At 39.8% G+C, this 25,798-nt stretch overlaps 1 protein-coding gene across 5 annotated transcripts in view; it reads right to left on the minus strand.

The window, feature by feature from the left end:
- Positions 1 to 25,798, minus strand: part of SOX5 (SRY-box transcription factor 5) — a 609,634-nt gene that overhangs the window by 454,339 nt on the left and 129,497 nt on the right. For 3 of the 5 annotated variants that reach the window (XM_077783325.1, XM_077783323.1, XM_077783324.1), the window contains exon 2: positions 7,491 to 7,577. The exons of the other annotated variants lie outside the window; for them this stretch is intronic. The gene's annotated coding sequence lies outside the window, so the exon portion shown is untranslated. The remainder of the gene's footprint in view (positions 1 to 7,490; positions 7,578 to 25,798) is intronic. 5 annotated transcript variants of the gene reach the window in all.

Consider the following 25,798-nt stretch of genomic DNA (forward strand, 5'->3'; position numbering starts at 1 on the left):
TTGTCATCTGCCTGCTGCATGACTCCCAGCTTTGCTATAATTATTAATTGCACTTGTCAACTGTCATTAATTCCTCTTTAGCATCCCTGTCTTGCAGTAATTAGACAGAACAGCCTCACTGCACTCATTGTTTTGAGAGGCCCCTGAAAGAGCCCAACGGGGCTGTGGAGACACAACCATCATTAATACAATAGAGCACCTCGGCATTAACCCTTTCCAAGTTGTAGAAATCAGAAGCTGATGGCTCTCCCATCCCAGGAGCTCCAGTTGCTGAATGCCCCCTTTTCTTTATAAGGGTTACCATCCAATGGCACAGGAGCAGCTGGAGGCTCCAGGTGTGTCACACCCCACCTGAGGGGCTGCAAGGAGGCTGAATTTTCTGAGGGGCTCAGCATCCCAAGCTCTACCAAAACATGAACTTTTGCTCGACTGTCAGAGGAAGGCGCAGAGCAACAGACTTTATAAACAGCCACCTTTACCTCTTTCACCAGAGTTTAGGGTGGCTGACCAAAAAGCAGCTGTGGGACGTCAGTGTCCTTTGATGCTCCTTTCCCTCCTCACCTGAGGAAAGGGACCCAGAGCATTGTTCTGGCTGCCACTGCTGAGATCTCCAAGCCCAGCTTTGCAATCTCTGCCCCCACAGTAATCTTCCCATGCCCACACACACACTCTCAAAATCCTGAAGTCCCCAGGCCAGCCATCTCTGTCCTGTCACACAGGTGCCAGTGATGTCCACAGCCTTCCTTACACCTGCCATTGATTTGGTGGCCACAGGTACGTGGCAGGGTGTGGGATCTGCTCTCCCCCAAGGTTGCAAAGAATAAAACCTCAGGGATGTGGGAAAGGGACAGTAGTAAGGGCCCACTTAGGAAGCTCCTTAGCAAAGAACAAAGCAAGCAAATGGGTTGATACTGTATTTGTATCACCATTCTTGGGAACAAAGCTGCACTTCCCATTGGTAATACCAACCTGCTTCTGGGCAGGAAATAAAAGGAAGGGGAGGCAAAACGGTGTTCCCTTATTTAACTTGAATTTGCTCTGGTGCCTGACTATGTGAATGGTCCTTGAAAAAAAACCCCAAAACAAGGAGGAACGAGAGCAACCTGTTGCTGCAACAATAAAAATATCTCTGCAGCTCAACTCAGAGTTTTCTGCTTAGGTTTACCAAACTCTCTCTCTGCAGTTTATCCACTCTCTCTCCTCATCTTTTTAATTGTAATGCTGGAATTAAAGTTTTAATAGAAAAAAAGAGAAGCCAGCCAGGCAGTAGCCATCCTTAATTTTCCTGTCACTTGGGAACACTCCAAGGAGCTCCTGGGCCACTGGACAGACAGACCTTTCTGGGGCTAGGGAAGACCACACTACACAGCTACTACTCCAGTCCCACAGCTGGGAGTAGAGGGAGCACAGATATCTTTTTCTCTTCTAAAAGGTCCAGGAGAGACTACTATTCACTCACTGGCAAGCAATTTTGCCAAACCTGGTCACACCAAAGATGATCTTCAGCAGCAGTATTCCTTGAATGATATATTTTTAAGTAAGACTACATATTCCTGGTTCAAAATCAGAACCTAGACTACTGAAAATGAAAAAGAACTTTCTTCAGCCTGTTAACTTAAGGGCAACAAGATACCTTTGTGAAAAGGGTTTTTTTCCCCATTAAATTTTGCCTATTTTCAATGCTTACCCAACTGAGATCAAAGCCACAAATTAATGAAGCAAATATACTCTAAACCAGCATTTCAAAGTCATAAAATGTTAAAGAACCTTATTCAGAGCTTCAGCTTCTTTGGATCTGGCTTAGTAGCTTGTGACTTACTGAAATAACAGAGAGCTTTGTATAAAGCCATGTGGAATGTATTTATAGTACATATAGAACGAGAAAAATATTTCATAAGCATATGCATCAGATTTTTGGCACTGTGCACCCTGCATCAGAAATAAGAATTTGGCCACAGACCTAATCAGAAAACACTTATTCACTTTTCTCTATTGTGTCTGCAGTCAACCACTGTAAAAATTAGAGCAATTTTTTTCAAAACAGGGCCCAGTTCAGCTGCATGCTAAGTACCATCACTGATTATATTCCTTCTGCATTTTTTAAAAGATGGATTTCAGTGTCCCACAAAACTGGCTGTGCCTTGTATAACAACAAGATTCAACAGCCAAATCTCATTGTTACCTTGTTAGACTGAGAAACTCTGCTAAATCACCTTTAAATTGCTCACAAGGTTACATTTCCCTAAAGGTCAACATGAATACAGCACACGCATATTGTTACAGATTTCTGAATGGCCAGTGATACTAATTCCTCAAGCAAATAAAGCAATTCTATTTTCCATTGCTAATACCAGATGTTCATTTCACCTTCTTACACGAATGTGCTCTTGGGACAGATGTAAACCAATCCCAAGTGCTGGCAAAGAAGGCACCCTAGGATGAAGCTGGCTGAACCCACTGATGATTTCAGGTTTTAGTGTGATCTGCTGAGACATTTCTGTGATTCAGCCAGAAGCTCTGGCAGTAGCTCTGGTTAATTCAAGGAAACAATAGGTGGCTAACAGCCATTCCACTGTGAATTCACGTGCTTTCTGTGGTGAACTTCAGTAACCAGTACATTTTGAGGCACGGTTGGGAAGTTTTGCCAATTAAAAAGTACAACTCAGCAAGCAGCTCTTTATCAAACGGATTCAGCTGCAAATCCATGCATTCCCCTAATGCATAATGCCTGACCCCTGTACATGGGGTATTCCCAAATCATCCCAGCCCATGTTTTCTCCTCCCTCCCCTTTACAGGGCACACTGGCTGAAAAAGCAATTAACAGGAGCACAGAACATCCAACAGGCGCACAACCCTAAAACCACAATATCATTATGGATAATAAATTCTGTTCCACAGTCTCTCCAATGAAGAGTGTTCAAGTGATGATTAACCAACAAGCCAAGTGTTCAGCTGCAATCTCAGCCCATTTTGAACAGCTTTTGCTCAAGGCACACTAGAGCAGAAGATTAAAAAAGCCCCTCCCAAATGCATTAAAAAACCTTTTAAATTACCATCTTCCAGGTTATTATGGCAATAAGTAATATGCGTATATACACATATACATTACATATATAAAGAAAGGGAAAAAAAACCCTCATACAATCTTTCTCTAGATGATTACTTCAATACTTTTGATTTCAGAGATGATTCTCCTAAGTAAGCAGCTTTAACCTAAATCAGAACTCACCTCTTCACCAATCAGAAAGAAGCTTTTTCAGAAACTTATACTTCCTAATAGTTATATGGGCCTTAATCCTCTTGGAAACAGTTTTAAGTCATTATTCCAGGAGTTATTAGGTTGGAAAACAGCTTCTAGGCAAATGATGCTATTCACAAACCTTCTACACCAGAAATAATGGTTGGATTATTTCTGCCTCAAAAGTAGTCTTGAGGTCTGATTTCTGATTTTCTTTATATCTAATGCTCCTGAGGAAAAGAAAACAAAATAAAGGGGAAACACAGCCATTTGCACATTCCAATAATAATGGAAATGTTGGGATTTTTAAATATGTAGAATTAATTTTATAAGGATTATAATAACAGCAATAAGAGCAAGTTTAAATTTTAAGCAGAAGTAAAAAATAAGGGTTTAGCCTCTGGCTTCCAGTGCAATACCTCTCATCCCAGATAATTTCCTTCTTGTCTTAAAAAAAAAAAAAAATTACCATTATGTATCACAGGACTTTTCAATAAGAAAAGAATTCGGCCCCAAAGATGTTTTATTTCCAAAAGACTATCCTGATCAATTGGCTACTCCATTTTATAATGAAAGTCAAATGCACCAACACCGAAAACCACAAAAAAAAGCAGCACCCCCAAACACACAATTATGAGTTCAGACCATATTGATTCATCTGTGCTGTACTGCAAACATGGTTTTCTTCAAACAGATCAAATACTAAAATTTCCATGGCAATTTGGGCCTGAATATGAACATCAGGATTTACCCCATCACTTCTGCATATAGCTGTATATACATGTGAAGTACCCATAAACTTCCTTTTCTCAAAGAAAATAATTGAACTATTAACTTAAACCCCTACCTGTTTAAAACTAGTTATTAGTAATTTTTCACCCATTAATTTTACCCCAAAGATTAATTTCTATTCTTTTTTGAAAAAGGAGGTCATAGTGGAAGATAAATCTTCAACAGCACAAAAAGAGCAGCAGCATCTCTGACTAAATTCTTCACTGAAGAAGTGATATCACTTGGCCAAAGGATTATGTGGCATCACTTTCAGAAGTATATTAAAAATGTATTAATTTGCCTATATAACAAGTTCATCACTATTGCTCAGAAAAAAACCCTAAACCTACAGGAAAGGCCTTCTGAGGTAAAGAAAAGCTAAAGAGACATAAGGTAATTAAAATAAAAGAAAAGAAAAAGAATTGTTGCATTTGTTCTCCTTAGTTATATTAAGAATAAAACCCCCAAACTAATGTAATAATGTATCCCAGCAGTTCAAATCTTCTAATTTATGTAGAATGGATTATTACTTAGACAATCTGACCCTGGGCAAAACTTCCTCAGTTGAGAAGATTTACAATCTAATTATGCAGGAAGTTCTGCTGAGACAGTTTGGGTGCAATGGCCTTCTATTACATTAGCTTAGCTAAAATTGCTGCTTCTTCACTTGCTTGGGCTTCCAAGTACTCACATGAAAACAGAAAATCCTTCCTTAGTGTCTTTTATTTCCCTTTAGTCTTTCTCAGCATTTCTGTGTGTACAGGCACTTGCTCTCCACTGCAGACTGCAGCAAGGGGCTGAGGCTGTTAAAAGCCAAATACAAGTTGCCTTTCAGGCTTTTGTTTTGGCCCCTGTTTAGTGAAGTGACTTCAAAAAGGACCATCAAAGTGCTTTTCATAATTTTTACAATGATAGTTTCTGGGCTCTTTCTCCCCTCCCCTATTGCACATGCCCCTGAAAAAACGCCTGGAGCTGAAGTCTGCTCCTGTATACTTGTTTCTTCATCCTGCACACACAAAACTAGTTTATTTTTGTAGGGTGGTTCAGAGATGTTTTGCTGCTGTCTCAGATACCTGAATATTTTTAGCTATCTATATCATTAGATTAAAAAAATAAAAAAGTTCCTCAACATATACAAAAATAGCAAGAGCTTTGTTAGTCTGCAGAGGAAATTATAGGAAATTTGGGTCTATCATACTTGGAAGTATCTTTTCTCCTGTAGCTATTTGACAGTGTATCAATACAGCTGAATATACAGACATGTCCTCTATTAACATAGATAGAAAAATCAGTGCCTTTCTTTCCTTATAAGAGGTGTTTTGATTTCAAAAGGTCAATGGATCATACCACAGCCTTTGATCTTGATGACTACCATGTGCAGTAATGTACATTTTTATCTACAGGTGGCAGACCTTTTAAAATCAGCTTCAAATTCATTAGACATTTTTGTTGATAACACCGCCCACATTAAAAGTAAGAATCTGCAGCATGAAGTTGTAATTAATGCTGTCCAATTTAGAGGACAGATTTGTCAACAAAGCGGCTCATTCTCAAAGGCTAGTGACCCCTCTTAGATTTGAGGCCTTAAAGAATAAAAATAATTTAAAAAAATTAGTTGCTCAGTACATAGCAAGCTTTTATTATTTAAAAATCATTCAGCAATTCAGCAAAAGATTTCTCTTTTTTTCCTCTCTGTAAAATAGAAGTTTCACTTCCTTGATTATTAAGCACTGCCTGGCAAATTAGTGATTTCTTCTTTGATAAGCTTATTTAGAAGAGGAAAATATGAGAATGTCACAATGACTACTGGCATTTAGAAAGATATAAGTGAATCATACAACTTCTCCATATCTGAATCAATCATGTCAGAATACCATGACTTCGACTGTCATCTCAGATGCCTGTCTAAGGCCTCACCACCAAGCAGAAAAACATCGATTTACACCATAATATTATCAATCATTCACATAATACTGCATTCAAATTTAATTGGATTTTTTTAAATTCTGAAAAACAACAGTAGAATAGCCCTCTTCAGGCTGTCTCTGGGTTTTAGCTTAGTCTGGCCTAAAATCTCCTTTGCACAGCTCATCCACACCTTCTCCTCATTTCCACCCAGGAAAACTGGATGTGTCACCTGTCACGACAGCTGCATTTCTAACCCTGATGTTTTAGCAGCTGCCACTCATGGAACAAGAAACACCTGGAGAGCAACCTGGTCAAAGACATTTGACACCTAACCCATGGCAAACCCATCACACTCCAGAATGCCAACCTCAACTCCACTCCCTGATGTCCACAATAACAAGGGTAAAAAAAAGGCTCCCTAAAGGAAGTGCTTATCTTTGAAACCCTAGTTCTGCAAGGATTTACTCTTCATGGAAATCAGACTAAGCACAAAAACTACTTCAGGATTGTTGTCTCTTCAACCCCCAAAGTCAACAGCCAAACAGAGTGAGGTGACAAAATGCAGCCACCATTTTTGATGAAGGGTCTCTCCAGATGCACAACAACCCCAAAATACATGCCAAAAATGTGTCAAAAATGCACTTGTGACATAGGGCAAGCACATTTCATAAGTTTAGCAAATAAGCATAATTGACAAGAATCTTCAGTTAGAAAGACAGGTAATGAAGTAATTCCCCCTCTTGGTGCAACCCCCTCTGAAGCACCCCTGCTTGCTAGTTATGTCTTTTTACATGTGAAAGGTCTTGGGAAGGTGGCTTGTCCTTGATTCCCACAAAAAGCAAGATTAGAGCAGGCCCTCAGGAGTTTGTCTGTCTAACAGGAAAAGTGCTGAAGTTAAACTACATAACTACATGACAAGTCTACAGAGCTACAAATATATATAAAGAATATATGAAAGCAAAAATCATTTTGGCATCAGGATCAACAAGACAGAATAACTGGTGGGATTATCTGCAACTGAGTCTCCTGCCAGGCCAACAGCATCTAACCAGATTCTTCCCCATTCAGTCTCCCTAATGACAAGAAACACTGTATCTGCAAAAATTTAGTACTTGGGATATAGATATTTACATAGCAACACTACTAAAACATTGAACATATATCCACAAAAACAAAAAACCCAACAAAAACAACAAAAAACCCAACAAAACAAACAAAACAACAATCAAACTCCAAAACTCTTCCATAGTTATCTTATTGAATGTTTTGAATAGGTTGAAACACAACTGCAAAGTAGTTTGAATAAGTAGCAGAAAGTATGGACAAATTTCAAATATTTACACTGGGAATGCACACCCTGGAGAATGCTTATTTACTGGCTCACATAACCACTCTCCCCCCTCCTCTCCAGTCCAAGAGTGGGTGAGAAAAACTGAGTACACTAATGTCTTTTGTGGTAACCTAGTAACCTTCTCCTTTTTCTCCACAAGCTCTTCCTTGTACCACACTCTTCCTTACTGCCAGCCCTCCAGAATAATTGCACTGTGTCTTCCAATGGCTTTGTTTTCCTACCCAGTGCAGGGGAGTTGGGTTATTCTCGATCTTCGAAAGCTTTGTAAACAGGATCAAACGGGAGCCCGGTCATCAGCAAGAGGAAGGCTAGAAAAATAAAAGCAAATGCATATAAACAATTTTATTTTAAAAAGAAAATACATCCAAAACATGAAACAAAAGCCTGGGCTCTGCTAGACATCCCCCTCCCCATTCCTTTTCATTTAGTTAATGAACTCTTTTTTGCAGAACTGCAGCTGGTGTAAATTAATGTGTGACCCAACATATACCACACGGAAAAGCTGCCATAAAAATATGTAATAGCAAAAAAAGAAAAAAAAATACATTATTAGAACTAAAGAAGCACCTCTTATAATGATAAATCAATACAAATATTGAACTAGGAGAAAGATATGACTCCATATTCCTGTATTCCTGTTTCTCTGGAGTGTTTAAGCAGCTCAACTACAGTGAGCATTTTTGCACTCCCAGCCTGACATACTTGCACAGTGAGCAGTACCAGTGCAGCGCTGGGAGCAAGGAGTCCTCTGCACTTTCTTCTGCTTTCAGCTGCCACTCTGTGAGTAGGTGGGTAGCTCACACACTTATTCCATGACTTAGACACTGCCCTGAGGTTCCTCTCCATGACTTAGACACTGCCCTGAGGTTCCTGAGTTGCACCCAAGGCTTCAGGGACTCGCACTCAGTGACTTCCCAAACTCCACCTGAACCTCCACAGCTCAGGAGCATCAGCCAACTCAGATCTTTCTCTGGGCACCTCCTGCAGTTGTGGTTGCTGCTGGGTTACCCCAAACCTTCAGCAGAGACAGAGGAAATGCATCCGAAAGTGGCACAAGGTGTGTACATGTAGGATGAATAACAGGAATGTGCATACTCAAGTCTGAGTTTGTGATGCGACACTCTGTGCTCACACAGGCTCATCTCAGATGTGGAGTGGTTGTCCTTGCCAGGTTTGGCATCCCTAAGTTTTATTACAGTGTATTATTATCAAGCTAGTCTAACCAAAACAATTTGTAGTATGAAATATATTATGAATACAAACAGGAATTTCTTTGATTTTTCAACTACAAAACACACACACGACCAAATTCTGAAATCAACATCCTTAATACATAAACCCAGGAGCTTTTTCCTACTGGTTTAATTTGACAGAATTACTTTTCCAGCCCTACAGCTCAGAGAGCTCCAGGAAAAGCAGCAGTATACAAGACACCACCAAGATCAGGCTGGTAAATGAAGGTTCAAAAGAGAACCATCCCTGATTTCCTAATGAGCTCTGCATGCAGGCAAACTTTGTGAAGACAAACCTCAGTTTCCTATATTATTTTTATTTTTGAGCAATCAGATGAACAAACAGACTTGTGTCCTCTGTATATTTTGTATAGAAATCTCCTCAGTCATGAATTTCTGCCCTCAGAAAGATATCTCTAAAATCTGTGCTGAAGAAAGAGGGGGGGGGAAGTCATTCCTCAATGAAGATAAGTTATCAAAATTTTCTCCTACAAAAATAAGTCAAGTTTTGTGGGACGTATTAGACTACCTGTTTACCAGCATCACAAAGAACTGAAATATAACAATTGCTTATCTCTTATTACTTGGTTATCAAAATAGCCATTCATTAACTAAATATCATAATATAAAACCAGTCTTTTATCTTCCTTCCCTGACCCACACATTATCAGTATAGCAGACATGGTCCACGAGTTGAGAAAAGAACAAGTCCCACTCAATTCACTCCTAATTAGGATGAAACCCCAGGACAAAACAGATCACAGTAACATTTATTTACAGAATATTCCCCATTATGTTTTTAGCCTTTCCCAGCAACCTGGAACCAAGTGCTATCTCTGACCTCCTCATATGAGCAGAATACAAGGAAAAAGTAACACTTATTTTGCTCATTCTCTTGTTTGCTGCCACCAGCTTTGACCAGAGATACTTGAGTGTCCTTGTCCTGCCTCCTCCCTTAAGAGATTCTTTACAAAACTTATGATTTTCCATGACCATAAATATTTCTAGGTTTTTGAAGAGGTTTTTCTTTCTAATTTCTCTGTACTTAGCAGTTATCTTCCACAACCTGGGCAGGCATAGCTACAAAAAAAAAAAAGAAAGAAAAAAAAAACCAAAAAAAAAAACCCAGTAACATTAACAACAACTACCACCACCACCTGAATTTCAATCTCAGTTTTATTTGGGTTAGTTTATTCCCATACCGACTTAAGCATTTTATTCCTGGTAATTTTATCTAAATACATCTTTCTAGCTGGTGTCAAGCAGCTTCAAAAGGGTTGCTTTATGACTGTTGGAAAAAACAAAGCAAAACTCAGGCTAACAAGTGCCTACAAGTTTTGATGGGAATAAGATGATTTTTTTTTTTTTTTCAGGAGCAGAGCTGGAAATATTTGTATGGAAAAAGAGCCTTTGAAAAAAACCAGATTTACTTGTACTAAGCAAACTTTGGTTAGTTAGTTGAAGTAAAAATAAAAATGTGTTTTTAAAGATAAAAACCCACCTAAATCAACTGTTTATTAACAATGCAATGAAGCAATAACCAAATGTGAACAGAGACTGCTGAAATTATGGTTCTTGGCTACAGCCTTGAGTGGAGAGACAGAAACACTAACAAAAGGGCCTGGTGCCATGTGAAGTAACCTAGATCCTGCTCTGCAATTAAATTCATTTTCCTATTTACTGCAGTTTCCATAGGATGGACCTAAGAAAAATTCTGCTTTTAAACTATTTCTTTGACTCTCTCTCTAATTCCATAACTAGTCCTACAATATTTTTGTTTCTACAGCAACATTGTTGGGAATCATTTGGGAGGACTGTGAGTGCACCATTCCAGAAGCAGGCAACAGCTCCACGTACAGGAATTAAACTTAACATTTTCCAAAAAATCCTAACAGATAAAATTTTAGGTATAAAAACCTTGAACTGTAGCACACACCCTTACAAAGACTTTTACAACATTATAGAAAGTGATACATGATATAATATATAATATTTCCTAGAGTCAGTTTTATGTATTGTATTATATTTGACTGAAGTAATTTTATTTAAATGTTGCCCAAATTTTAATATGGGTGAAATCACAGGCAACAGCCTTGAGTAGACCAAAGTCCTGCCTCTGACCACAACCTCCCCACAATCTCCACACAGCCTTGCCTGAAAATCTTTCACTATCTGCAAGTTCCATTACTCCTGTCCTGTTTTTTACTGAGGCCACCAGGAAGATGACACGCAGTGACAAACATTGTGGTGACTTTTCTGTGATGATGACATTAGCTTGGAAGCATTAGGAAGCAAAGAGAGCAAAGCCCCAAAATTACTCTAGCCCTTATCTGCTGGATATTTCTCAGGGATGAAAAAAAGAAAAATTTAAATATCAGACCCCAAGCCCAGCACACATTTTGTACAGAAAATGCAATATTTTACAGCAATGACTCGCAGCTCACCACATTTCACCTGGTGGTTAAAACTTATTCAGTAGTGCATTACAGAGAATGAGAGAAACAGGGAAACATGAGGTTTTGTGCATACACTTTCATTTTCAAAAGAACTCCTCGAGGCTTACAGCTGTTAGTTTTTAACTCTTCAAGGCTTAAATCTGCCTATTAAAGGTTGAGCTGAATGAGTCAAGTGTTATAAAGAAAACTGTGTTGCTGCAATTCCTGCAGGTGAGATCTTCCAAATCTAGCAAATTCTTCTCCACTCTTAAAAAAATGCAATGCATAGAAGAAAAAAGCATAAATATTTTTTAATATTGTTGAATACCGCTGTCTTCAGAGGAGACCATACCTCCTAATTTCAAATGCTGAGTTCTCATTTCTCATTTCACAAGACAAAAATCCAAGCCACATTATGGCCCTTCAGAATGCTGGTTTTGACATGCCCTAGAAAGAATCACAGGCTGGCTCTGGATGTTTTTCCCACTCCAAATCAGTCCAAACTAGTCTAAACAGTGGGCTTGGGGGTTGCTTTAGGGTTGGGTATTTTTGGTTGTTGTTTGGTTGTTTTTCAAATAATTTTTGTGCTAGAAAAATACCAGGTGGCTTGTGCAAGACTACCTCCTCAGTACCTAGCTGTTCCTGTGGCTGGGCTGCAGAAGTCAGTAGGTTTTATTGCTTTTTTTGGGTTTTTTTCCTCTTTTTTTCCTCGCTTTTTTTTTTTTAATCTATTTGCCAAGCAGAGTCATTTATCCCCTATTAGATAAAGTATAATAGACTATACCGAAAGGGTCACTGGCCTTCCATTTAATGATATTTCCAGCACCAATCTACATTTTCCCGACAGTGTCCCTCAACACAGAATAAATGGCTGATCTCTTCACAATAACAGCTGATTTCTCTTTATTAAGCTAAAAAGGTCACCATTTTCTATGGCTGGGCCGCCCTGCACTATTGATAATTTTATGCATAAACAAATGGCAAATTTGTGCCACATAAATATGCATTAGCAATTACTTTTTCCTCGGGCAACGCTCGCCGCATGCAAATGTGTCCCTCACAGGGCCTGGTGGCTTTTGTTTTAGCTCTTGAACAGCCAAACAAAAGAGCACAATAAACAGTTTAAAAATTGCCAATCAATAGGAAATGCAAATGCAAAGGTAAATGGCCGGAAACTTGCCCAAACAAATAAAACTAAGTAAAAAAAAAAAAAGCCTAACAAAAATCATGCAAAGAAATACATAAATAAATGGAAAGGACTCTCTTTTCTCCCCACTCTCTATCTACAGTTCTGTTTTATTTCTTTTTGATAGAGACATGGCTAAGATACTCTCTGCACTGGAACAGTGGAACCCACATGGAAGCACCTAAAATGTACACATGGTTTTAAGCTGGACCCACACTGGCAGGCAAAGGAGGCAAAAGGATGATTGCAAAAATTCATAGTGGATCCATGGCTTAGTTTTTTTTTGGCTGCAAATTTCCATTAAAGATCTTTAAAGAAATGCTACATCTGAAGGAATCACTGAAAAAAAAAAAGCTTCAACATCTTCTGTAAATAGTGATTTGGGATTTTATTACTGGGGAAGTGCTCAGAAAATACCAAGCTATCTGCAACTACATACAGACATCTGTAGTAACTGCCTAATAAATGTTGTCACTTGAGAAAGTTGAACTACATATAATTTCCTTTACCCCAGGGACAGAAAGCTTGATTTTCCCTTGTCTTATCTTGGACTACTCAATTCTGACAGCAAGTCAAAGTTGTACAGAAGAGGCAGGATAAAGGGAAAATATCAGACCCAGACACTAAATTGGCATGACCACAGAAAACCAAAGCTGACAATTTTAGGAGAACTGATGATTCCTTTGAATTTTCCCCTTCTACAGAGGAGCTTTAGTGCTGCAGAGGACAGACTGTGACTCATACAGTGATTATTATTGTTTGCAGACTACTACACATGGGCAAAGAACCCAGCTCAGCAATGCAGGAACAACACTTTGTGCACAAGTATATGCTAAGACCACCTCCATGACCCAGCCAGGAAACCTGCTTGCTTTCCACACGACATCTGAGGCAGAAACTTTCTTTTTCATGACTCTGATGGGGACATGGAAAGGCATGAGGGATAGTCAGCAGTGTAAGCTGCACCTCTATCTACAAATGTTTATGAAGAAGCCAAACTTAAAATATGTCGACCTGCCTTCTGGTCATATAAAAAACCATAAAACCAAAAAAAAACAAAAAGAAAAAACCAAAACAAAACAAAAACCAAAAAAGAAAAATCCATAAAAAACCCAAAACCCAACCAAACAAACAAAAAAAACCCACCAAAAAACCAAACAACAACAAAAAAAAAAACCCTCAAAACCCAAATGCTCCAAAAAATCAAACCTAAAATATAATTTAGTTCAAGAGAAATTGAAAAAACTAATCATGTGCTTCAAGTGTTTCCCATATAGGGGACATCATACAGCAGGTAACCCACATACACAAATTTGTATGATGTTACTGTCCAAGGGTTTTATTTTTAGCAAATGGCAATGTTCCTGTCAATGTAAGCATTCAGCAGCAAGCCTACATTTTTCCCACCCAATCAGCTGTCACGGAATGATAATTTCACAGAATTCATTTCCATGAATTATACTAAAAATCAACAAGCTGATAAATATAAATGTTTTTTCTAGTTAATTCAGTTCATTTCTTGCCTTTCACTTCCCCTGGTTTTGGCTTGGATGATTTTGTAACATCACTTTATCATAGGACTTTTGATGCTGATAGAACCCGATAGAAGTGTTAAAGGCTATAGTGGCGGTGGTAATTTTTTAAAATTATTCTAAGAGCACTCTTACACATGGTCCAGTATAGGAGAAGCTGCATCAGGCACAGGACAAGATATGCCTTCCCAAAAAGAAAGTTCTCATTTTAGGCTTTTAGCCAAGAGCACTCCCCCACCAGTAACACATTTCAGCCAGAAATCCACAATTTGCAATTTCTGTACATGGTGATAGGATGATCAATTCAACATGGTACATATGTGATATATAGAGAAATGCCCTCTTGCCATCAACCTTCCTTGGCTCTGCTTTTTCCCTTATCATGCACCAAAAAAAAAAAAAAAAAAAAAAAAAAAAATATATATATATATATAATAGCACCTCCTGCTTTGGGTAAGTCAAGGCTCACCCAACAACTGCATACCCATCAAAGGGAACATCCTCAGTTAAAACACTCTGCCTTCTCCAACTGGCCTTGGAGCTGCTCCTTAAACATGCTAATGCTGTCCAGGGGCATCTACCTGCTAGCAGGCTCACTGCAAATCCCAAAGACTTCAGAAATAACATCTTGCAGAAATTTGCATACCACTTTGTTAAGCTGAATGTGATTGAAAGGCCTATGGTTATACACAAAGTTCTCCTGAGGTCATCAACAGAGGGAAAAAAGGCATAAGCAGGTATGCTAAAGCAAGATCAAATAAATTGATTAAATGTCACTGCAATGGTAGTTCTCACGAATGTCTCTGTGGCCAGCCTACTACCATTAACATAGTTAGAAAGTCTGTAATGGGAAGAAAATTATTACTACATAAAATATTCCTACAAGGAGAGACTGCTGCAGAATTGAAATGAAAAGATGTAGCTCAATCTGTTAATGCCCATCCCACATGTGTGAAAGTGATGAACAGTGGAGAATGAAATGTCTGTTAAATCTGTTAACAAGGGTATTTTAAATAGTATACATGGGTCCTTCGGTATTGGTTCCATGTCTTAACAAAATTTGATAGGGTTATTAATGTTAAACCCCAAAACTAGCAGTAGCACTATCAAAACAAGACCTCCAAAGAACATACCAAGAGATGGCCATTTTCTACAACAGTGGGTGGAGTTGTTTTTGTGAGAAGGATGCAGCTCAAGAGAGTGAGAGAGGAATAGAGAAGAAACTATTTTTGTCAAATTCAAGCTCTCTAGCTCTCTCTCCCAATGATTTCAGCTTCTACTCTTGTTTTCTAGCCCCCATTTTCAACAACAGTTATTGCCACTAGTAGTTAAAAGAAGTTTTTCTTTAAAAAGACAGAAATGAGCACTCACAATTACAATCTTCATAGAAACATGCTTTTAATATCAATGATTGCAATTTTTTTTGCTTTTTTTTCAGCTTTCCTGGAAATCTTTAAAGTTAAAGCTTTCTGGCAAGAACAAGTTCCTTTAAGAACATTAATACTGCAAGAGCTGTCATTGATAGTGTCCAAATACTTATTGTGTATATTTTTATATGATTATACACTTGGAAAAAAGGTAACTAGATGACAATACAGATGCTGACACATCTGCATGCTAAGCTTCTAGAATTTAGCTATACACCAATTCTTCCCTTGATGCCATGTTATTAGATCATTACACACATGCACACACACACCTGAGGATACTCAAAAGCAACGAATTTCAAGCATTACAGATTAATCCCACCTCCTCCCCCTTCCCAGACTAAATATTAGCATTTCAAGATGTGTCCTCCTAATGCAGCTACACCCCTGCTCTTTGATGCTTCATTCTTCTCCCTTCAATTCATTGCTTTCAGTTGTTTTGAATTGGGAAACATCAAAAACTCAGCAAGAATTTAGCGTGAATTAGTATCAGAAAATTAGTGGGGTTTTTTAATTAAAGAAAATGTGATGTTTTTGTTCTCTAAATCTCCTTCTTCCTCTTCTCTCTCCACCCCAAAAATAATCAAAATGTGCTTCTGCAATCAATCTATATCTGAAAAGTAAGCTGGATTTCTTATCTTTCCTTCATATTCACTACCAGTAACAGCTCCATGATTAAGACTCAGCTGACAGTTCTCATGCCACTGAAGTTGAAAAAAATCCAGCTCACTCCTCCAGTAGCCAAATTGGTCCTGTAGGAAGGGGAGGGGGGAAGGAGTTTGGGGAGATAAACACATCTGATCGGGAGACATCCACAGCAAGGCAACACTCCCGGCTCAGAGCTACCAAAGCACCCATCCCAGACAACCACAGCCTCTCAGCAGATAACAGATTTAAGTATTCCACTCAAAATAGTAAGAAAAAATTCTGAAGGTTTCCATATGAACCCAGCAGAATTGACCAAATGTATCCATCTGTTCGCTTTCATATAAGCAATATGTATGCTGCCAGGATTGGACCTCTTCTAGGGCAGGGCCCTGGGACTTCAATTACATCTGCCACTTCTCCGCTTTACAGCAGCCTCAGCAGCAAACCAGGAATTGCTTTTTTTTTTTTTTAAAGCCTCAAAATAGCATCCTGAGGAAACACACAAGAAAATGACTATTTCTACATTTCCTCCCTTTTCTACCTGATGACTTCGCCTCAGTACCTAACATTAATATCTAAATGGGATGTTCTGAGCTGAAAAACATGGAAGCATTTCAAGAAAGCTTTTTTAGTGTCTCATTTCCATCTCCTTAGTTCAGAAGGGACTATTTCATTAGCAAATTTGAACACCTTCAAGCAACTCATGATGAGAGTATCCCAAATCAAATTAGTTACCTCACCTCTATTAAACTGGCAAAGCAGCAAATCCTCATCCCTGCCCTCAGTACATAATCACCAATACAACAGGCAGACCAGAACTTCCAAATATGGCTGCACCTTATGTACCCCAAACTTGAACTGTAGAACACAAATTACTTTTGAAAATTTATATTGCTGATAATGTTGCTTCTTTCAGCTAAGACAGTTTGCTGGGTTTTTTTTTTTTCCTGATGCAAGCATGAAAATCTGGTTCCTTGAATGCAAAGTAGTACTTCTTACTTTAGCAACTGTGGTACATGCAAAAAATCAGCACAATAAAGGCAAAGGTAAATTTTGAGAAATTCCCTAAATCTCTGGAGTAGTGGTTTTCAGAGGACTGAATTCCAAACAACCAGTGTTGTAAGGCTCCCATTATGCTCTCTGCTTTTCTCTCTAAATATCCAGCATATCAGCAGTAATCACACCACCACTGATCAAACCTCTACCACTACCATAGGAAACATCATAATCTTAGTTGTGGTTGGCCTAATATATATAGTATTTATAAGAAAGTAAATGCAGCAGCCAATACACAAAAACAGTGAGTATAAGAAATGAACAAATTAACTGCTTGGCTTCATACATTGCCATTCATGACCTGAGCCACTTTTTCTTTTTTTTTCAAATCTCTCTCACTGACACAGGTTAAATCATTCTTGGATGACCTTGAAATGGGCACAGAGGAAATGATCTCTTGCCACTTGCCCTTTGCAACCACTGGTGGGAATGCTGCCCAAGACTGAGGGGCAGGGAGCTCTCAATTTACAGATATGCAGAAAAGATTTGCTGAAAATCAGTGATACAGACTGGATGGCCTGGTACCTTGGGCATGCTACCCTCATTGTGGCACCCTGCTTTATAGGCTTCTTGCAGCAGTTCTTGTGAGTCACCAGAGTGCTCCCAGGTTTTGCACTGGGAACTGCTGCAGAGGCAGTAAAATGTCACACCCTTGTGTTTGCTGCCAGATTGTGAAGGCAGCTGAAGCAACTTAACTCCATGTAAAGACCTAAAGCACAGCAAAGAAGCATGGATTAAAGAAATGGAGTAACGGGCCAGCAGGAGCTGAAGAGAAACAAGTATGAGTGAAGATGAGAAAGACAAAAATTAATTTAGAATATGCCAAGATTGCCAGAGACCACTACCCGCAAAACTGGGAGTAACTGTTTGACTTCTGACTTGCTCAACCCATCTGCTGCTGTCCACAGCTGGCAGAAACTAGCAGGACTTTCTTCTAAGTATCTGTAAGTAACAGCCCTCTGATGACCTAAGTGAGAGGGAAAGGGTGGTAGACCTCTACAACATTTTCAGTTTAATATTATAAAATTCTCTGGTGAAAAAACATTGAGCCAAAGTGAGCAACCAACAAAACACTGTGCTTTAAGATTTCACAATTGTTCCTTATTTAGCTGTCACAAACCCAAGTGAAGATTCAGTCTTTGCGTATACAGATTGCAATACTCTCTAATTATGTGACCAAATTCCAGTTTTTTTCTAGGAGAATATCACTCCAGAAGAGCCAGCTCTGTGAAGGAACATGAGTTGCATATTACAAAATTGTCTGCTGGACCATGAACTCTTTTGTTTTAGGTACTGGAACATGAGAATTGAAGGCAGCAGAGATTTGCAAGCAGAAAGGGGGACAGGTTTGCAGGAATCCAAAAACTTGCAGGAAGCCCTTTGTCATCCATGTCCCACTTTCTGACCCAGTGCACCTGAACATATACTTTGCTATATTTTGGACTCAACTGATGCTTTATTTTATAGATACGAAGAGCTACAAAAAAGTGAAAACAACATTTTGAGAAGTCAGATCTGCCCCAGTTGTATTTGGAAGCCTATGACAGGAGTTACCTTCCCTACACATCAAATGGAGGTGGGGGGTGCCTCTAAAGGCTTGCATGGAGAATTTAATTCCAAGTACACTCTGCATTTCCTTCTCTCTGCTGACTGAACAGAGGCCGAAGCAAGATTCCTCCTCTTCAGCTATCATCATGAGGAACTCACAGAAAAGGCTACGGGCATGTATCCACCAGGGATCAACCACTCCACTGAAAGTCCAATCCTTCTACAGGTCTGCCACCTGGCCAGTTTGGAGCCTGGACTGTCACATGGCTCTGGCCCCTGATGCACAGCAGCATCACTTTGGAAGAAGGGTAGGAAATGCCTTTTTCCTCAGGGTTCCCCTAAAACAGGTGGCAATGGCACAGCCCTGGGTAGCAGAGTTCAGACACTTCCACGTAATCCAGAAACTCCCTAAAGCAGACAAATATTCAGAATTAAGCAGGCTTCAGTGAACTGGATTGTTGCCAGGATTTAGGATGACTGCGGCTATACAGGTAGAATTTGACTGAACTGGGGAGTTTTCTTCCCCTTCAAAAACTTCCCTCATCTGTAAAACAGAGTACCACCAAGACAGATGTTGTGAGAATCAATTACCATCTTTACAGCATACAGATAACACAGTGATAAACATCACAGAGGAGGCTATAGGATGTTATTGATTTTCACATGTATTGTTTGTTATACCAATAATACTACAGAATTTCTGTTTTTAAACTGGGGTTTGAATGTGTACAGAATATGTCTACCACAGGGACACAAAAAGGATTAAGAAAAATGTGGACTATCTTCTCATTCTGTCAGCACTGTCATTTCAGTGGTCTGATATGTGATCATGTAATTAAAGAGTGTATCATAATGCATATGCACAAAGGGGTTGAATTAAGGTTGTGCAGACAAATCTAATTCTGGCATTTCCTATGCTTTGAGAGCCTGACTTCACAATCTTAGTGTTCATTTATCCAACAGTTTCTGTATGTAATACCATACATTATATACATGTGTCTGGAACACCTTCCCCATTGCTGCTCATTCTGATTTTGGGAGATATCTTTTTATGAACACACACATGTCGCAAAAGCAGGACAATACAGAGCCATGTCCACTGACCATCCTCCCTCCTAATTCATGCCATTGCTCATTGCCATTGATTTAACCACAAGAACAACCAAATTCTTTTTTCTCATGTGCTAGTTCAGTTTGGCTTATACTTGGGGAAAACACTTTTTCTCCTCTCTTACAATTTCAGCATTTTCTCTACTTACTGAGGACAACTTTCATTGCAGCCCTTTCACAACTCATAGAAAGAGCTCCATTAAGGCACTGTGCTGTGCTCTCTTGCCCTGGCAGTGCCTGTTTTTTCTGCCAAGCTCTGGCCAGCCACTAATGCTTACTCACTCAGTTTCTGGAGTTTCCAGCCTGCCACTGTGTGCCCTCCCAGTCCCTGGAGCATTGATTCTAGCTGGGATCCTTGTAACACACAGGTAGTTTTGCCAGCTAAGCCCCAAGGAAGATGCTTTTATCCCAGACAGAAGATGTTCCAGCTTAGTCCAAGTGCACCATTTATTCCCCAATCACTGCCCATCGTTCCACAGCTTTGTTACTCACTGATACCTTAAACACATCTTTCAAAACAAGCCCCAAAACCTCACACGATCAGCTTTAACTACTATCACACTGTTGCAATATACACACACACACTGCTCTGCAGCTCTTAACCAGGCATTCCTGATAGCAGCTACAATACCAGCTTCAAGCTGATGTCAAGCTTTTCCTACAGTCACACGTGGCAAAATGCACTGCTTTTTTTTAGTTTTTGCATGTGTTCTCTGGTGTACACTGATACTGTACCTCGTGAGGCAGGTGAGCATGCCCTCACTGAGGGAAAAATCACCCTGGTTCGTACTAATGATAGCCACAGTGAACACCAGGACTGAAATGATGGGAATTTCCTCTTGCACAGTTTCATAAAAACAACGTTGAGCACTCACAGACACTAAAATCACCTTGAATCTGAGCTTCCTGAGAGGCAGTTTGCAGTCTCACACAGTTAACAGTCTAGATCCTTTCCTCCTCCTCACACCAGTTTTCTCTCTCAATTTCATAGAATACAACCTACAGTTGTCCTAGAATTCTAGAAAGTGATAATTTTCTGTAGAGGTAGTTTATCTGACATTGGGCCTATAGCACAGGAGGGCACTTGTAGCTTCTAATCATCTTCTCCATCTGTTCACCATAAGCAATGTTGATCTTCAAATTGCACAACCTACACAATCCTGAAAGAGTCTTTTACTTTCCGGTAGGACAATCTGCTCCTTCCCTTTCCCCGTCTATTGCAATCTGCAGGATCCTTGCGCTGCCTCACATACGGAGAACGAGAACATATCAATCCACCCTAAATGACCTCGAAAGGCTGAATCAGTCAACCAAAATAGGCAGAAGCTGCAGCTTCCCAGCAGACTCCCCCTTCCTGAAGTTATCTGTAAATCCCACCCTTTGCAGTGCAGACCCTGCAGCAAGGCTCTGATCACAAACGTGGTCCCAAGCAAGGCTGGAATTGTGTCAGGGCGTCTGTGGGGTCTGAAATGCTGCTCCCAGCAGCCTGTCCTGAGCCTTTCCGACCAAGGCAGCCCGATCCTTCCTTCAGGCAGACAGCCTTGGAGCTGCCCCAGCCCGGCATCACGCCACCCACGCCTCTCCCCACGCTCTGAAAGGTGTCTGCAACAGCAACAAGCCAGCTGGCAGCACCACACTCCTTTGTCTGCCCAGGAGACAAGCATTCCAAAGCTGCAATGCAATGGGGTGAGGCTTCCAGGAGAGGAAATGGCAACCACGCTAGGAAGGGAGAACTTGGGAATTCTGATGCCTGACCACAGGTGCCCCCATGAGCTCAGATCAAATGGAAAGTAGTTAATACAGTTTACACAGAGAAAATGAAGAGAAAAAACAGTTATCTGTCTCTCCAGAGCATCAAATTAACCTTTTATATGAACGATTTTGGGATGTTTTGCTTGTGGTAGAAATACTGTTTGTCCTGCCCCACCACTACTTGCTTGCTATCATCAGCCACTGAAGACAGGAGGATGTGATGCTAAGTGGCATAAAAACTGCAAATCGTATTATGCTGGTTGTTTATTTATTGCTATTTGGTGAGAAGAGAAGAAGTGAACCCACCACACATGTTTAAAAAAAAAAAAAGGCAAATAAAACAAAGCCCCAAAAAGCCACACAAACACCATAGCAGGTCAATGTCCCCTGTAGCCAAAAGATGCTCCACAATATGGGGCTGAGTGAGGGTAAATGAGCCCAAATAGGGACAAACAGACTGTTAGTGACACTTAAGAGCTGACAGGGTATGGGTAAGAGGCTGCTACCACTGTGGCAGCTTTATCACACACCACAAAACTGATGGGGATGCTCCTAAGCACAGTCCTGTTGCAGAATTTCTGAGAGACAGAGGTTGTGATTTATGTTTGGAATGAGGTTTAAGCTACCCAGTCAGACTAGGCCTGATAAACCTTGATGGGGCCTGGAAGCCTTTGATGCAGTGAGAATTTAGTTGTGGAGCAGTCAGAAATTATGTTAAGGTAACTACAAAGTAATCAGCTATCCGAGCATGAATTAGAGTAGAGCTGCAGTGTGAAAAGTCTGACCACCTTAAGGAAAAGGTAAACAATGTTAGTGTGCCAGAGTGTCTTTGTAACTGTAAACTATGTAGAAGCTTATATAAACTATCATCTTATCTCGAATAAAGGGAGAACATTTGATTAACCACATTGGTTCAGAACTGCATTTGTCTTGTCCAACTTCCCATTTTCCTGAGGCTCCCTGGCTTTTCAAGCCACTGCACGTGCACTTCTCTTAAAGCTCCATCTCCTACACATCTGTGAATGCACAAGAATTCAGCTTTCATTGCATTTTTATTAGGTCTCTATTTCTCCGCCTTCTGGGTAAAGCTGGCAGAAGCACTACTGACTTAAGGCCTGAAGTAAAACGAAGACATCATGATGTTTTTGCTCTAATCCTAATATTCCTAAATCAAATATTGGAATTTTTTGGCTAAGCATTTAAAAAAATTAAAATCTGGCCTTATATGACAGAAAATACCTCTAGGTGTTTGAAACTTGAGGTATAAACAACCAAGAATACCAGGCATGAGTACAGAGGGATGACTAGCAGTGATTTACCCTCACAGATGCCCCCAATCTGGCAGGCAAACACAAAATTGTGGCACTAGGGCTTTTCTTCTGCTCTCAGCATTCCTTACCCATACTATAATGTACTGTTTTTAGCTACTTGTGCCTTAGAAATGGAGCCTTTATGCATAAATGCCTGCAAGAAACAAAACTTTCCAGATATGCTCTGGTCTTGGGCAATTTCATTCCAGGCATGAGAAGCAGTGTGACCTCCTGAAGTGGGAGCAGGCTGAACCCTACCTACAGCCCCAGTGTTTGAAGACTTTAATTCAAGAAACACTGTGATGAGTAAGGACTTGATGTTTTACTGTCCAAATGTTTATTTGTCTGCACTGTTTTTACCTATTGGCTCCACCAGCTAACATGTCTGTGGATCCTCACATTAAAATTGAATTTGATTAACAATAGGCTTGCAGACAAGAAGCAACAAAGAATATGCATTTAATTTTTCTTGTTTCATATTCCTAGATGTTCCCACACTCTATTTATACGATCAAACGCTACTAAACCACTTCAGTAGCCATACAAAACAATTCCAAATCAAGCAAGTAATTATTAAGATTTTCAGATTGTCAAAATACCTTTTTTTTTTTAATACCAAAAGGGCTAAAATTCAAAACAGGTGAGAGTGGATTTGCTTTTCTGAGGTGTTAATTTTCACAGGTAGCAATGACTGACAGCTCCTATTGCCTTGGCAGGAAGATCTATGAGTCCAACAGGTTTGCAAACATGTCCTAAGCAAGAGTTTGCAAGTGCTTGTCAGGCTGCACTGCAGCAACAGGAAAATAATAAGCTAGGCTAAGGCCTAAGCTAGGCTCATCAGTGAGCATTAGCTACAAAGGAACAGGCTCCTACACAGCAACATTTTCAGTCCTTGGCTTAGGAAGAGCTGACTGTAATTCTAAGAACAAACAGGACATTAATAAAAGCATGCCAGCATGGGAATTATCTCCAAAGGAAAAGCTGAAATTTCTGATTTTAAGTTTAAAAGACAACTTGTGGCTTTCACAGTTCCACAGAGACATAGCTGTGATGGGTAACAATTCTCAACAGTCCTTCTATTCCAGTCCCAACAGTCCTGCAGGGAACATACAATATCTGTGTGCCCTGTGCTCAGCAGAGCCAAGAAGATTTTTCACTGCCTTGCCAAGGACCATGCCTTCAACCTGCTAGTTCCAAACACACCCCACTTTAAGAGCAGTACATTAAAATGAAAAACCAAGTTTCAATACTTTCTGCTGACTATGTCACAGCACTAATCATCTTACCCTCTTTCAGTATTTTAATTGATATTAATTAACGCATAGAAAGTCTTCCAAGCCTAGTAAAACCCTAACTTACAAATATTGCAACACTGTTAGGCAGAGGCCAAGTTTCACTACAAATGGTTGTACCTTTTCTGCTTTTAATGGCACAAAGCAGAAATAGAAAGAAGCAATTGGCAAGAACTTCAGGGAGACAAAAATTAATTTTCCAATAGGTAAGAGTGTGCATACTGGAGTGGAAAACAGCAGCAAGATAGAATAAAAGCTCAGAAATAAGTGTGAGAAGCTTGAATGTTGTTGTAGAAGTCGCTGAGATACTTTAACTGTGGTGGGATGTCTCCATGTGCCAGGGATGCTGGTGGCAATGCAATTAATATTCCAGGAACAAAGGCAAAAGGAAGTGGGTTTCAGTGTGGTTTTTAACTCAAGACCCTGGGGGGAAGGTATTAGCTCAAGCCTGGAACAAATCTCTGGAAATTAATGATAAATCAGACAGAGGGGTCAATGTATTATAAGGGACACATCTAAAGCCATTATTTTATAACAGCTGATGGCAATAGCTGCTCAGGAGGGAAAAAATAAAATGCTGATTTTACAGATATTTGGAGGGGGGGAATTAGCACTCTAGGGAAAAAGGGCAGAAAAGATGGCAGGATTCAAAGGTCCACCAAGATTTATTGAAATCCAGAGGGGAAATGTAAGCTAAGGGGAATGAACATTCAGTGCACACAAAACAGGCACCACAAAACACAATAATTAGACAGAATATGAACACAGCCCCCATTAAATAAAGATAAAACCAAAATTTTAAAAAAGTCAGCTCACCAACGAGACCAAAAGCATCAGTGCAGTCCAAGAGTGATGGTGCACAGAGCAAGTAGCCCTATGATTCCAATCACAATTCAGCCACACTGACTAGACATTCCCCCCTGCCTTTTTCTGACTACCACTGGCTAGGTAATAGCAAGCTTAATACATCTGGATTTATGATTAAAGAGTACTTAGAAAAGATTGATTTGCCCTGCCCGACAGCAAACATGAATAGCCTGGAAAAAAGAAATAAAGGGTTAGAAATCACACAGACTTCAGAAGACATGAAAAGGGACAAAAGTACTGGCCTTAGTGGCTTTTATTTGAAAAGAACAAGTTCACCCCCAACCTTCAGATTACATACCCCTTTGTACCAGAGGCAGGATAATAAAATGGTGTGTAGAATATCTACATGAATCTTGACCAAGAAGAAATTATTGAATGCATAAACAAACTTTTCCATCCTTCTATGCCTTGCACACTACACTCTCTAAATATATGCATCAATGCTAAATAATCTTCAGTGGAACAGGTTAAAACACATTCATAGGACATCATACTCTATTATTTACTTGTCAAACATCACATTCACTCAAGAGGGTCTGGCTTTCAGAGAAGTCAGATAATACTGAATGTCAGAATCTAGTTCATAATAAGAGGTGTCTAAATGCAACAAGCCATTGCACCACTAAGGATAAAAATCTCCTATTCAGAGCTAATAAAAATACATAAAAGGTGCTAAATCTTGGCACCTGGAAGAGGAATTAATCTGTTTCCTGAATCCAGGCTCAAGAGTACTGTCACTGCCGGTATCAGCATCCAAAATTCCTCCACTCCTCCTCACATGATGAAGGCCGTGACAACCATCCTGGTGGACTGACATACACTGACACATGCTGACCATAAATCAGAGGAAGATGTCAAGTATTCTCTACCAGCCAGCTGTCCACAAAATAAAATGCTGCTGCTCTGTTGATGGAAAGGGAGGGCTCAGCTGCTCGTTCACTGAGTGATCTTCAACTTGGTTTTGAGAGGGAGCCGAGCAGCGCGTGGAGCGCTCAGAGCTCTGCAATCCCCCACCTATCATGTGCTGAAACAGCCAGGGCTTCATCCTAAGCAGCTGTCAACTCAACATTTTCAAGAGCAACAAATTCATTAAAATTGTATAATTATGGCTGAAACTTTCCTTGATAACCCAGA

The sequence above is a fragment of the Lonchura striata genome, chromosome 5 (assembly GCF_046129695.1).
Source record: "Lonchura striata isolate bLonStr1 chromosome 5, bLonStr1.mat, whole genome shotgun sequence".
Taxonomy (NCBI): domain Eukaryota; kingdom Metazoa; phylum Chordata; class Aves; order Passeriformes; family Estrildidae; genus Lonchura; species Lonchura striata.